Consider the following 15,567-nt stretch of genomic DNA (forward strand, 5'->3'; position numbering starts at 1 on the left):
TTGAAATGAGGCGGGACATAGAAAAAGAAGGGCTATTTGTGACTTGTCAATCATCATCCCACCCTCACACACGTACTCAATTACCATATGCTCAGGCGTGTTGATATAAACTATTTATAGTTGTAGAAAAATGCTTTTAGTTCCTGTCATTTGTTATACATTTCATCAAGAAAGCCATTCATTTATTCATTTCTAGCTTATTAATTAATTTACTCATTAGTATACACCCCACTTGTTAAACATCCATGGGTTTATTACAGCTCCTTTATACCTTTCCCACTGACCATAATTTAATCTGGTCTGCCCCCTTTCAAAGTCCCTCTCACCCGGAGTCAAGTGGTACCTCCTCCTCACAATCTCCTTTCATTTCTTTGCATTGTGGTCCTTATTAATCTTCATTTCCTCCAGCTAGCCCGGCACAGCTTCATTCCCTCGGCCAGACTAAAGGGCCACTTAGGAGGTGCATTGTGCTGGAAAAGGGATTGTGGTATTAATTAAGACAATCGTGGCTCCTGACCTCCATGGGTCCTGAATGACAGCCGTGGCCACAGCCAGTTGAATAGACACCTCGTAGCTACTGAGTGTGTGATATGTGATCGTCAGGAGCAGGAGAGAGGCTCCAGCGCTGAGCTTTAAAGCTAAAACCTGAAGGATGAGCAGTCCTCATCTTCTAGACTGCCTGGGTCAATGGTCCAGGCCGAGAGACTCCTGGAGACAGACGCCCAAGAGAGAGAGAGGCACAGTCACACTGGAAAAGGAATGCTTGTATGGCCTCTACCACTTTGATGCCACAGTGCGCTCTTCAGGGCACACACAAAAGCCCAGAGAGGAAGGAGAATGAACAACCTGTGACACCGCAACAAAGAACGCAGACTTGTTCTGTGGGTAGAGTTGGTATGGACAGCATGGAAAGGCATGCTTAAATTTGTATTCTGGAAAGAGAGCGTTGTCCGAGGTCTGGAGAATGGATTGAGATAGGGCAGTGCAAGGAAGGACAGGTTGCCTTAAATGGCGATTGTACTTTTTTTTTTTTTCTTTTGAGCTCAGTTACACAGCTGTCCCTCTCTACACAAGGAAGATCAATTACAGGTCACCTTAGATATCAAAATCTTTCAAACTGTATAGTAGCCACATAGTAGCTCATACCCTCCAATCTACTTTAGCTTTCATTAGTTTGTTTATTGTGTGGGCGTGTGTTGTATGCATATGAATGCATGGGTGTCTGAACCTACGAGCATGCCTATGGAGGCCAGAGCAGGGCATTGTCTCTCACGCAACTAGAAATTCACCATTTAGGCTAGGCTGGCTGACAACTGAACTTTTGGGTTTCACCAGTTTCTCCCTCCCTTAAGCACATATAGCCATCCCAACTTTTTACATGGGTGCTGGGGATTTGAATTTAGGTCCTCAAACTTGCAGAGTGACACCCTCACCATGAGCCATGTCAGTAGCAGCCCCTCCATTATGCTGCAATTCTTTGCCAGATGACTTATAACCCAACGTAATTGCCGTGTTAATATTGCAATGGCTCATGGAGGAAGTCAGGTGGAGAATGGCAAAGGTGGACACGTTCCATGCAGTCTGGAGTCAGTGCACACAGGGGCCTTTGGTCTCGTGTTTTCTGTTTCTGTGTGCCCTTCACAGCAGCTAGTGCCTGTTAGCTGGACCACAGGTACCTGAGACCAGAGACCATAGACTCTTTTATGCACAGGTAACAGTTGATGCTCAGCTAAGTATTTTACGCTTACACCCTTCCTTTCTGGCAAGTCACTTCAAGACCCATCACCACCCTGCAGTGGCTTGTACACAGAATTAGGCTTTTTGAGGTGAATTTCCTAAAAATCTCACCTTACCAAGACAATAATCCGGGCCTGGCCTTTTCCAAAGCCTCTGACCTTCTCCAGAGAGAAACCCTGAGATTTTATGGAACATGCATGGTCCCTAACTCTGAAAGTCAGCGAACTCAGTCGAAAGGCTGGGTGAAATTCCGCAGAAGGGAAGTAGGGACTTGTAGACCCGGGTGGGAAGAGCTTGTGGTGTTTGTGAGCCCCGGAGGTGGACTGGTGCTTAGTTTCCCTGAAAGTCTCTGGAAAAGAGGCTCCCTGTATCACCCACAAGGCACTTTCCTCGGTGTCCACCAGAGACTCTGAACCCGTTACCGCTTGATATTTATAGCCAACTTTTTCCTGTGATTATATATATATATAATATTGTTTGAGCCTATATAACGGCTTTTCTCACAAGGAAGAGAACACCGGAATAGGTTAGACTTTCTTGCTATAGCAAGCTCAAACTGTGTCAGACAGTTTGTTCATCTGCCACAGACTGTTGCTTACAATTTTTAACAAACTCAACATCAACTTTATTTATTGTGTATACATGTCTATATGTATGCCTGCAGGCCAGAAGAGGGCACCAGACCTCATTACAGATGGTTTTGAGCTGCCATGTGGCTGCTGGGAATTGAACTCAGGACCTTTGGAAGAGCAGGCAATGCTCTTAACCGCTGAGCCATCTCTCCAGCCCACCTGTGATTATATTAACAGTCTAATGACTACTGCTGTAGATATGATTGTGTGCGTGTGTGTGTGTGTGTGTGTGTGTGTGTGTGATCTCACCGGGGGAGGCTTATGAAAGAAGAGGGTGTATTGAAGGAAAGCATATTGTCCCTTTGAAACTGTATTTCTGTTAAACTAAACAGGAAATTTTGCTAAATACCTGTATTAAAGAACAGAGTATGGGTACCTGGAAGGGACATTTTAAGGTGAGAAGGTTGAACCCCAGGAAGAGTCTTGTCCTGGGCCACATGGGAGTCTCGACTCCTAATTCAGTGCTCTCTCCATGGTGCCCAGGGCATTCTCTCTTCGTGCTTATATGCTTATTGCCTTCACATAGGGTTTGTCGGAAACCCAGCCTCCTGGCCTTTCTATTTATCCAGGTCTTTCATCTTCCCTGCTTCCCTGGCTCTCCTGGGGCACCTGAGGGCTGCTCCTATCCCAGGAGGTTTGCTGGTAACTGGAGCTCCCTTTGGTTTTTCCTCTCCTGAAGTCACACGACCAGGAACTCAACTCTTAGGAGCCCAGCTAGCAGTGCTTAATCTTCCCAGCTTCCTCTGGGGCTTCTCTTTTTAGTTCCTTGGGTCACTTCTGTGAACTTTTGTCTGTCCTCACAGACCATTAGCTGTGATTTTCAGCCTTCATTTGCAACTTTAACAATTATTATTATTATTATTTTGGAGAGAGAATCAACCAACCTTGAGAGCCCTAGCCTGCCTATTTACTTGTTGAGATGACTTGTATGCAATTAAAAAATTATTAGTGTGTGTGTGTGTGTGTGTGTGTGTGTGCAGGTGTAGATGTGTGTGAGCATGCATGCATGCATGCATGCATGCCAAGGTACATGTGTGGAGGTCAGAGGACCACTTGTGAGTGTGGGTTCTTTCCTCTCACTGTGTGATCTAGAGCTCAGATTCAAGTAGTAGACCTGTGAGGTACACGCCTTTACCAGCTGGGCCATTGCGCTAGCCTGGCTTTCACAGTCTTCAGCAAAACCCAGTAAAACACAGACTACACACATTTCACACACATATCAACTCATTGTCTTTTTCAAACTTAAATATGTGTATTTTAAGTTTTTATAGCATTTCCATAACTGGGAAACCTATATTGTTCCGTTCTGCAGAGAAGGTAACCAGATGATTGACGACAAAGGGTGCTAAAGTTCTGACTGGAACCAGCCTGGCCTCCATCTCGTCTGTTAACAGACGCAGGGGAGCAGTAGCCTGGGGAGATGGGTTGGTGGGCAAAGTGCTTGCTTCATAAGCATGAGGACCTGACCTTGTAACCCCAGCATGTGCAAAATCAGGAGCCTGTAATCCCAGCACTGGGGAGGCAGAGACAGGGAGATCCCTGCCTTCACTGGCCTGGTGAGCGCTAGAACAGTGAGAAAGGGCCTGTCTCAGAAACACGATGTACAGTATCCTAAGGAATGACCCTGCCCCGAGGTTGACCTCTGACCCCACCCCTGCCCCATACTTCGCTTTATCAATCATCTATCTATTCAACAGATTTAATTCCAGTGTTACTGTAGGAAGTATGGGGAAATATTGGGAGTAAAACGGGCCCCTGCTGACTAGCGGTTCACACTCCAGCAGCATGCACTGTGGAATGAGGAGTTGCCTGTCAGAGTTCAGTTTTAGGAATATCACCTATTAGCAACATGATGTGGGATAAGCTACCTGGTCGTTCCCAGTCCTTACCTATGACCGGAGGATACTAGCACTGACTTAGAAGACAGCTGTGACAATTTAATGAACCAAACAAAGATGCCTGACAAAGAGCGAGAGAACTGTTTCCAAGATGAAGAGGATTCTAGGAGCTTTAAGAGTCCTTCCAGTAACAAGGTTTACACAGTGTAGACCCGACACTAAAGGGATTCAAGTCAAGACAAAGATCACTAATGACTTTTGTTAGGGCGAAACGTTGTTACAAGGCCTCTGCCTTCTCTGGATTGCAGGTTTCTGTCTGTCTTTCTGAGAGTATTGTTCACGAATGGTCAGGAGTTGCTGCTGGGAGAGAAAGATCAGAAGGACACTGGCATTTCCACATTGCTGAATTATGTAGCCCTCTTCCTGGGGAACGGCCCAAATGCTTCTTGCCCCGCTGAAGACGGATTGGATTTGATTCTGTCCCCGTGCAGTTCGGGAGCTTATTCTAATAAGGACAACTTAATATTGCAACTGTACAGCGAAGCTTTCTTATCCCCTGTAGGACCTTCTCCGTGGCACACCTTGGGCTGGAACAGCCTTCCTGATTCCTTCAGAGGCTGAAACTGAGTTAGCCTCCCCAGGAGGGCTTAGGAGAATAATCTTAGAATTGACATTTAAATTCAATCAGCTTTTTTCCTGGTTTTATTGTAATATTTATTTATTTATTTGCATTCGTCAAGGGCTGGACCCTATGTGTTATATACCTTCATGACCATTATTACATTGGATCTTTGAAATAACCCCACGAGGCAGGTGTTCTTATTATAAATGGACTTAAAAGACACAGGAGCTGAAGAGAGGCCAGGAGGTAGCATATGTTAGGGAACAAGATTCCAAAAGGATTGCTTTTAGCTCCGAATCCACTCTTAGCATGCCTTACTGCAGCCATCTTCTCCCTCCCTTCCTTCCTCCCTCCCTCTGTCCTTCCCTCCCTCCCTCCCTCCTCCCTTCTCACCCTCACTCCTCCCTCTCCATTCACATTATTATGCCATATCAGTTGTATGAAATAATGGGTCTCCTTGTAGTATCTCATGTACGTATATTATGACCATATTCACCCCTTCGTTACCACCTGCCACTCTCCCTTCCTACTGGCTTCTTCCTCTCCTTGAGTGGCCTCCTTTCTGTATCCATGCCCATTTGTTGTTGTTTAAATATAGATGCCTCATTTAAAAGAAAACATATATTTTTTGACTTGTTCTGTTTAATACAGTGATCTCTGCTTCTATCCAACTTCTTTGCGACTGAATGAAACTTCATTGTGCATATGTATGTTTTTTTAAGTTTATTTACTTTTTATTATTTTGTGTATACGGATGTCTTGCCTACACATATCTCTGTACATCATGTGTGTACCTGGTGCCGTCAGAAGCCAGAAGAAGGCATTTGATCCCTTGGGATTGAAGTTACAGATAAATGTGTGCTACCGTGTGCGTGCTGAGAATTGAACCTAGGTCCTTTGGAAGAGCAGTCAGCACTCTTGACAGTTGTGCTGTCTCTCCAGGCCCGTGTATACCTTTTCTTTCTGAGTTCATTTCTTGATGGGCACCTGGGTTGGTTCTATAACTCGGCTATTGTGAATGCCCTCTTTCCTTTAATCCTTTCATACACTGTCCTTCCCCAATTCCCTCTCTCTCTTTCCCCCTCGTCCTTCCCTAGTCTCCCTCTCCCCAGTTTCTCTCCTTCCTTCCTTTTTTAAAGTAACGTTATTTTATCTTGCAGAATACCGTTAGTAAGCAATTCGTGACAGCTGGAGAAAGGGCAAGACAGATTTTGGGTCAAGCTTGCACTACCGACGCTTGAGCTAATTGGGGAAACCAGGAGAGCAGTGTGTGCCTATCCTGTGTCCGCATGTGTCAGGGCTGCTCAGAACTTTCCAGGCTCATCCCCTGGAGCAAGCAATCTTCTGTACTAGGCATTGTCCTGCCTCCATTGGGTAGAACAGGGACCTGAGAGAAGCACCATGACATACCTTCAAGTTCTAAAGCTACAGGGAGTGACCGAGTCAGAAGTTGGAGACGGGCTTGTCTATAGCAAACACTATCTTTTTATTTTTTGTTTTGGATGAGACTTTAGCTTTGCTTAGGCACTTACGTTATAGGAGCCAGGACTAAAAGAAGCATAGGAGGCTTTGCCCAGTGCAAAACTGAGGGATATTTGCAAACTTGGAAGCTAATTCTTCTCTCACTCGGACTAGAAACTCATCATAAACAACAGACCCTAAAGATAGATCAACCAAATCACCTAAGACCAGAGACCCAGTGTGCTAGGAGCTCGGGTCAAGGAGACAGGGCTGGGCTGTTGTCGCCAGCCTCGGCCTCTCATGTTCTTGACCCCCCATTGTCCCTTGCGAGGGGCCATGATGCTTTCTAGGGTTCCCAAGGATTGTGGTCCTGTGAGCTGTTAAGAAGCCAACATTCTCCAGGCTCCCATGTTAATGGTGAGGGGATTAGAGGCAAAACAAAGCAAGCATTTGACAGTTAATGAGTCTATTGGAAGTGAACAGGGAGAGCCAGAGGGAGTGTGCTTCTCACTTGTTTATTGACTCGGGTTCTGTGGAAGGGTCTCTAAACTTGGGGTCACCTCCGTCGTTCTGGCTGTAAAATGGGAGATGCCAGTAACACATATCCCTTAACACTCAGAGGTGGTGAGCAGTTAATGACTTTGTGTCTCAAAACTTTTTCAGGTCCCATGGTATAGACCAAAGTTGGGAAAGAGTTTCCTTTTTTTGTCTTTGTATGGTTCTCTCTTACTTTTGGAAAATTAAATAATAGACACAGGGGTAGTGAAGAAAACTAAGAGCTAAAAGAAAAAGATTGGATGGAGAGGATGCAGGGAGATGCTTCTGAAAAGAGGGTTCAAAAGCAGACTGTCTTTCTGGTGTACTTCTGCTCTTGAAGATGTACATTGTGGGAGGTGATGGGTACCCAGTGTGCTGACTTCTGGGAATCTTTGAGTCTTGGGTCCCTTCAGACATGCCCTTTCTGCTTCTTTCTCTCCCTTTCTCACTGCAGTTTCTCCTCTCTTCTGTCATTTTTGTCTACAACCAGAAATAGGACCACATTTGAACAGTGGGATACCCTGGGCCCACTGGGCAAATGCTGAAGTTCTTTCAGGAACATTGGAAGTTGTCTTGTGGAACCACTTTTCCCACCTCTTACCAGGAACCCCTGGAGCCAAGGCTCAGCCCTCTGTGGCAGCTAATTCTATCTCCAGCTTTCTATCCAGCCTTGCTTCCGCGGACTGAGGTAGAAAAGACGACCAAGGCACTAATCTGCTAATCAGTGAGGGATGCTTCCAGCTTAGTGGACCAGCTTTCAGGACAGAATCAACTGCATCTTTATCAGTAGACCCTAGGAAGCCAGTGTTTCCCCAGTACAATCTCTTGCACAGAAGGATTCTACATACCTCTTTGCTTTACTCTAACATGCCAGACAACATAGCAAGGCTACATGGAGACCTTTGCTCGTTCAGTGTTACCAAAATGCCAAATATTGTTAAGAGGAAGTTCCAGAAAAACATTTCCAAGCACTTATTATGTGCGTTTTGGGAAAATTAGAGTCTTCATATGACTGAAGACCTGGTTTTTATGCCTCACTGGACAGCCAGAGGCAATAGTAAGGGACAATGGCAAGACGAGAGGGGCGGTTAGGGATGGTAGGCAGTTAGTGATCCCAGATGACACGAATGGCTCCTCAGTGTGAACATGACGCAAGGGGGTTCCTGTTGGGAGATGTGGACTAGAAAAGTTTTTCTCATCAGTCATATAAGTATGTTCATTAAGCTGCTTCCCTCCCTCCCTCCCTCCCTCCCTCCCTCCCTCCCTCCCTCCCTCCCTCCCTCCCTCCCTCCCTCCCTCCCTCTCTCTTTCTTTCTTTCTTTCTTTCTTTCTTTCTTTGTAACATAGAAACATTCTTAACAGCCTGTCATAAGAAGTAAAAGCCGGTTTATTCACGGGTTCTAAGTTAGAAAGTTTCCCCTCACCCAAAGCCTTGTGAGTAAGTCCAGGACAACAGGATCGAGGTGCTAAGACTGCCAGAAAATGAAGCCCTTGACCTCTGCTGTTTGTTTTGCAACTAACAAAGAACAAGAGGCAATTTCTCTGAAATGTGTGCTTCAGGGTGCAGTGATGAAACCATTGTTGGCTTCCTTTCAAAAATCCTGCTCCATCTGAGAGCAGAAAAATATTTCCTTTTGATTACCAAAAAATAACAGGGGGCTTTGGTAATGCCAAACATGGACCAGGTAGCAAGTTTCTGTGTCCCTGTTCGCAGGATCCAGCATTCTCCTTGGAGGAATACTCAGCCTGTTCTTTGGGTTAAAGCAGACTTCCTACAGCACTCAGAAGATGCAGGGGAGGTAGAAACAAATACTGAAAATAAGTAGCCCCCCTAGTGTTACTTCAAAGAAGCCTAATGCCTTCTTCACCCAGAAAAGATTGGTCAGAAGAGAGCATTCTTGGGGGTCAGAGCAGGAGCTGGCTGGAAGAGGGAGTGGCGAAGATGAAAACATAGCACTCATGTATGTTCTCAAAAAAAAAAAAAAGGAAGAGAAGATTTTAAGATGAGTTAGGAAGAAATATTTGAGTGAAAACTAAAGGAGATAGAGGATTAATAAAATCACCAGAGATGGTTAAAAAAAAAAAACAAACCCCACACACCACGGAGATGAGGCTATTCTATGCATTTCATCTTTACGAATTTGTGTTTACAACTTAATAAATACAGTACGTTGTGGAGCATGGTTTCAAAGAACAGCCCTGTGATGATGCCCAGCTGGACTCCCGAGGGAAAGAGCGCAGTGTCTCACGTCCTGAAAAGAGGTCTAAGTTTCCGTAAGACTCTCGTTCAGACTGTGGGTTACCAACAGGAGCTCTCGCTCACAGTGGCACACAGCCTGAAGGCAGGTGTCTCAGCTTTCTGTCACTGCTAGAAAAGGCCAGATAACGAGCTTCTGGGGAAAAGGTTGACTTGGCCTCACGGTTTTAGAGGTCTGGGTCTATGGCTGAGTGGGCTCCTGGAGATGGCAGTAGCGGTGACTGTGCGGTGACGCAAACCACACACCTCATTTCTAGGAAACAAGAGGAGGGGGCCACGGCTCCACAATCTCCTTCAAGAGTGCCACTCCCCATGAGCAAAGAACCTCTTCCTACAGTCTGTCTCCTAACGGTCCCACCACCTCCCAGTGGCACCAACTTTTAATCCATAGGCCTGGGGTGGGGATGTGTGTGCAGGTGGCATTCAGCATTCAAACTCCAAGCAGGTGATAGAAGGATGGTTTCTTCCCAGTAAAAAAGTAAATGGCTTCTTCAATTCCAGACGGGCACTGATGCTTAGGAAACAGTGGCACAGACCCAGATCCCAAGCTTATTGCCCTGCTGAGGTCTGATGTGACACCCAGAATCAGCATATTTGAAGAGGGACCAAGTGCCTGGGGATTTTCTCCAGCCTGTGGGGGTGGGGCCCTCTGCCTTCCCCTGTGGATAGGAGAGGGTCTGCTTTGCAGAGCTGGTCTGGACAAGACAGGTTCATGACGTAGGGAAGTAGAGGCATGCAACCTCTTTGAGAAGGCACCTCCAGTCGGTGTGCAGTTGAGTACTAAGGACCGCGAGGAGGGACAAGGAGGGAAATAATTAGAAACGGGGTGTTTTCCCCAATGCTTTCAGGGAACTTTGCTATCTCACCTTGGGACATAGGTTAATGTGGTTTTTCCAACCATCTGCACAGTGCAACCCAAATGTGGCCTTTTAAGTGCTCAGTGCTCATATAGACCACCGACAGCCACATCTCAGGAGATGCCTCAAGGTAATAGACTTCATTTAGAGAAAAAAAGAGAGAGAAAGTCTAACTATCTTTGAAGTGTTGATATTGAATCCCAGCATAATGTTATATCACCTCCCCCCAATTCCTAGTTGGAGAGACTCCAATAATATGTAGCAAGAGTAAGTCCTACTTCATAGTCCTTAGAGATGCTAGAGGCCCAGAAGACAAATGGGTGTTCCGAAGGGACCATGCCTTTCTGGCAGCACCCTGGATTGAGGTCAGCATGCCAAGAACCCAGAAAGGTAGAGCGGGCTGCTCTGCTCCTGCACAGAAAAGAAAAAGAAAAAAACAATGACCATGCAGCTGCACTGTCTGGGCTTGTACAGCCACGGACGCTTTTGTGCTCTGAATTTTCTGGGTCTATCTACATATCTGTGATTATGTGCACACCCCTTCACTCAGGAAAATAACGAACGCAACTTGATCTAGAAAATCCTTAACTCCTGGGTACTGTTTCCAGTGCTTTCTGGCTTTATAGAATGACTTGTGCCGGACGCTGACACCCTGCTTACCTCTGCTCCCGCGTGCCAGGAGTAAAGGGCAATAAAGTATAATCACAACGCCCTAAAAACGTCAAGTCATTGCCCCTTGGGCCTCCCATAACTATTCTCATCTGCAAAATGGAGCTGGTAACTGTGCACCCAGGCTTGCTTGCACAGATGTTAGGAAGCTGGGCTACAGAACATCTGTAAAGCAGTTTTAGACTTCGGAATGTGGGAACGATAAATGACCATAACAGCTATTTATCATGCAAGAGGGGATGGTGATACATTCTATATTCAAGCCCCACTCCTCACATCTTCTAGAAAATGGTTTTGCCTGAGACTGAGGCCATCGGTCGATGCTCAAGTGCACAAAATGCAGGAAAAGGAGGGATTATGATCTAAAACTATGCCATCCGGAGTAAAAGGTATTTCTTAAGAAGGATGTGGATTTGCACGCTGTTGTATCCCCATAGTATATGAAGAGAGGAATGCTACTACTGAGTTGGGTGCCAGAGTGAAGGCCCAAAGGTGCCGGGGACCAGACTGAAGGTGGTCTGACGGAGTAAGTGCTTCGGAACTTGTAGCAGGCCAGGGATGACCTACAAGGAGGTTTTCGGAAAATAGCAATTCCACCCCATGCAAACACCAAAGGATGCAACAAGGTTAGATCCTAGCCCTTTGTGGGAAATGACCACGTAAGCCAACTAGCTAACAGTTTGATGTGTGTACACATCCAAGGAAGAAAAACAGCCATCCATGTTTCAAGTCAAGTGGATGATATTTGGGGACAGCTCTTGCTGAAAGTGGTTCAGTCTTTTTCTTTCCCCTTTAGGGTCCATTGTCTTCAAATAAATGCAGAGTAAACACTTTTTTTCACTTAATGCATTTCAGTCAGAGTCTTGATGCACCCCAAGCACCAAGATGAAAATGGGCTCTGTCCTTCAGGAGCCGTCAACACCATAGATTTAATACTTTTCCATACTCAGTTAATTTCTCTGATTTAATTCTGTCCCTCGATTTTTCTCTCCACCTCCCATTGGCTTCATCAGAAGACCAGCATCAACTCTCTAAAGAATTCTTTTTCTCCCTGCAGAACCATCCACAGCTCCTCCAGTAAAGCGCCTCCTGATGTCTACTGCCTAACACCGTGTCCCTTGGCTGCCACTGTCCTTGCCCTGCGGTTACTCCTTGCAGCCACATGGTGCCACTGTTGAACATGGGCACAGGTCAGACTAGCTCCTTTGAGGAGGGTAGATCCAGCTCACTCCCTTCCCCAAAGTTAGCTCTTCTAGCTCATTCTCATCAGTTTGTCTGGCAGCCTCAAGGGACTGGCCAGTTGATTGTGTCTCTGTGACTCTCCACTCCGACCAGCAGGTCCAGGATCATCAGGGCCCTGATGGGCTCATTGAGACTTTCCTTGAACCCCAGAAACACCAGGGCTCCTTATCATTCTCTCCATCTACTCCCTGCTACCCTTTAACACATTTCTTGAATGTATAATGCCTTTGACCCCACTCACTCAAAGTAATGACTTCCTTTCACCGTTGATGGAAAAGTTTCTCTGTGTAAGGAGTGAGTCACCTCTGAGGCAAAGAAAAGCGGGACAGGAATGACCTCCAGGATGCTATCTGCTTAGTAAGGGGAAGATACGGGCTACATCTTCAGGAGGACACTCCACTGTGTCCACAAAGAAATAGATTAAATTAGGCAGAAGGCAAGGAGGATTACCAAGGGAGAGTGATGATGGCACCGGTGAAGGACAGGGACCCACTGGGGAAGGCATTTGTGCCCACTCCTTGGCCTGCTAAAGGAGTTTGAAGGTTGAATGTGGTGGGGTAGGGTACTGCAGGCAGAGAACATAAAGTTGATGCAGAGGTGTAGGAAAGTGTGTGCCATAATTGGGGATGTAGTAGTGATAATGGTCACGGGGACTTTTTTGCTCTATAATGTCAGGACCATGAAGAGGAGAGATGAGCATGAAAAGCTGGATCTGGAATCCCCTGCTAAGAATGCATTCATCTTCCATACCTTTGGGTGATCTGTTCTGAGCTCTCCAGCGGATGCCTGACATAGCACACAGCATCAGTCTCCGGTTTTGGTCTTCTCTGGATGTCCACCATTGCTCCACAGTGGCTCATCATCCTTATAGGTTTCACTCTCTGGTGCCTCCTTTGTACCACTGCTCTTGTGTTTCGGGTCTGATAAAATCAGGGTTGCTTGACTATAGACACTGCCTCGTGAACAGTCAATATGGTAGCCAGCCAGCTGGTAGGTGATTGACAGTCAAGTAGTATATACAGCATGCAAATGTTTCACAAAGAGATCACTCACATCCCAGGTGGGAGGGAAAAGAATGGCGTGAGGTTTCTTAAGCTCTCACAGGGCTTTAAAACATAATGCATTACTTATTTCTGGGTTCTCCTTCTTAGTATTTCCAGACCATGGTTGACTGTGGTAACTGAAGATGGAGAAGACGGGACCGCCATGCAGTGAAAGCCATGGAGATTCATCTATTCCTTTATGATGGATACCACGTCACTTGATTGGTCCAAATAAAGAATGAATCGTTCAAGGAACAAAGACCTATAATAGTTGAAACAAAAGTTGAAGTTGGACATAGAGGCACATGCTTATAATCCTAGCACTTAGGAGGCAGAGGCAGGGGGATTTCTGAGTTTGAGGTCAGAATGGTCTACAGAGTGTGTTCCAGGTCAGTCAGGGCTATGTAGAGAGACACTGCCTCAAAAAAAAAAATTAGAAACCAAAAGATTAAAGTTGAAATGAAATTGCCTTAATATAGCCTAGTCCTTAATTTTACTGAAGAAAAAGCAAATCTAAAGCATCAGGAGAAAACAATCAAACTTGTAGATTTGAGCAAAGTGACATAGAAGTGGAATTTCAATAAACCACTGAATAAATAAAGTCTACTCACCTTCCCAAAAATCTTTTTTGAGTTGTGTAAACAGTCAATACTTCAATGAGATGTCCTTGAACCAAATCCTTTTAGTTTTCAGAAAGAAACATTAAGAAGAAAATGACACAAAAATTTCTTCCTCAAACCACCCTGTTGAAGTCTCTCCGGGGACCCAGGCAGATGATGTGCAAATTCCTTAACTCTTGAAATGAAAGGCATGTTCAAAAAAGAGACACCGAGGGCCAACGACAAGCTGCTTCACGTACACTGCTCAGGAGGGAAAATGGTCTCAGGTAAAATGTCATTTATCCTCTTCTTCATGGTGCTCAGCAGTCTTACCTTCAGATGCGCACGGAATGGAAGACGGCAGTCAGAAGAAAAATTAAGACCCTTCGGCAATGTTTCTAAAGAGTCTAAAAAATGAAGACATTGACATTGGCTATGGCAGCATCTTTTGTTTGTATTGTTTGGTAATGTCTCTGTCTCTTTCTTGTGTGTGTGTGGCGTGGGTGTATGCGTGTGCATGTGGAGGCTAGCAGGCGACTTCAAATATTGTTCCTCAGGTCCTACCCACCTTGTATTTTTGAGATGTTCTCTCTCACTGGTTTTCATAGACTGTCTGGCCAGTGAGCCCCAGAGATTTAACTTTCTCTCCTCAGCTTTGAGACCACCACATCCAGTCTTCTTGTGGCTGCTCTGGTTTTTTTTTTTTTTTTTTTTTTTTGAGACAGGTGTTCACAACATAGACTTGGATAGCCTGGAACTTGCCATACAGAGATCTGCCTGCCTTTGTTCTGGGATTAGAGGTGTGTGCCATACCTCACCTGTTTATGTTGGTTTTGGGGATCCAACTCAGGTTTCATGCTTGCAAGGCAATCACTCTACAACAAAGCCCTTCACCTCCCCAACTCTTGATAAACTGCTTTCTGAATTTTTCCTTACCTAGCATCTCATTTGCTCCTTGTGGTAGACCCACGAAGAGCAGAGTCTTAACTCTGTTCACAACAGACACTAGCCAGGTCCTGAGTGGGAAGTGGCCCCACGCTTCTGAGCCAGGAACTCAGATGTCCCCAAGCTCACCTGGGCATGGTCTCCCTGCAGCTCTCCAGGTGTCCCACCAGGCTGTTGCCCTGTTGGAAGGAAATGTTCACGGAGGGAGAGGATTGTGTCTTGACCACCTTATGATGTTTTTACAGCAATCGTCACACACCAGGTGTCCAGTAAATGCTAACTAGATAGCTACACTAAACTCTGATGTCTTAGCAACCTCTAAATTTTAAAGCTTCTTTTTTGGGGGAGGGAGTCTCACATTTTTTTTCTGTATTTTAAAAAAGGAAAAGTAAACAATCTATTTCTTTTTTTTTAAGATTTAGCTTAGCCAGGTGGTGGTGTTACACACTTTTAATCCCAGCACTCAGGAGGCAGAGGCAGGTGGATCTCTGTGAGTTCAGGGCAGCCTGGACTACAGAACGACAGGGCAGGCTCCAAAGCTACACAGAAAAACTCTGTCTTGAAAACCAAAACCACAACAGAAAGATTTAGTTTAATTTTTTTATTCATGTGCATATATGTGTGGTATCCGTGTGCCCACCATGTATGTGCGGTGAAACACAGAAGCCATAAGAGGGCATCCTCTTGGAATTCAGAAGAGGGAATGGAATCTCTGGGACCGGAATTGCAGGTAGTTATGCGCCTCTCCATGTGGGTTCCGGGAATCCAGCGGGGGTCCTCTGGGAGAGGACTACGCACCCTTGACCACTGAACCATCGCTCCAACTCCAGCCTTCAGTTTCTTAACCTAGTGGCTAACCAAGAGATTCATTTCACTTCCTGGGAGAGTCATAAATGAATACCGAGGGCTTTGGGGAATCCGAGAGTCACTCATAGAATAAACAGCAGAAATTAATGGGAGAGGAAGACAGTTGGGTCTCTTGTTTACACGTGTCTGTTCCTTCTGGCTCATGGGTTTTAACGTGACCTTTCCTAGTGAGATGGGGAAATGAATAACCTTTTCTGTTTTTCACCCAGAACCAGCGTTTCCTGAAGTCAGCGAACATGTGTCTTTTGACAAATGAGCCGC

General features: G+C 45.6%; 1 non-coding gene across 1 annotated transcript; it reads right to left on the reverse strand.

The window, feature by feature from the left end:
- Positions 1 to 2,209: 2,209 nt before the first annotated feature.
- On the reverse strand, positions 2,210 to 2,334 carry LOC130885405 (small nucleolar RNA SNORA28). The gene has a single exon (XR_009058166.1). It is a non-coding gene; the product is annotated as a small nucleolar RNA SNORA28 (small nucleolar RNA).
- Positions 2,335 to 15,567: the final 13,233 nt, after the last annotated feature.

Source organism: Chionomys nivalis, chromosome 12, assembly GCF_950005125.1.
Source record: "Chionomys nivalis chromosome 12, mChiNiv1.1, whole genome shotgun sequence".
NCBI classification, from domain to species: Eukaryota; Metazoa; Chordata; class Mammalia; order Rodentia; family Cricetidae; genus Chionomys; species Chionomys nivalis.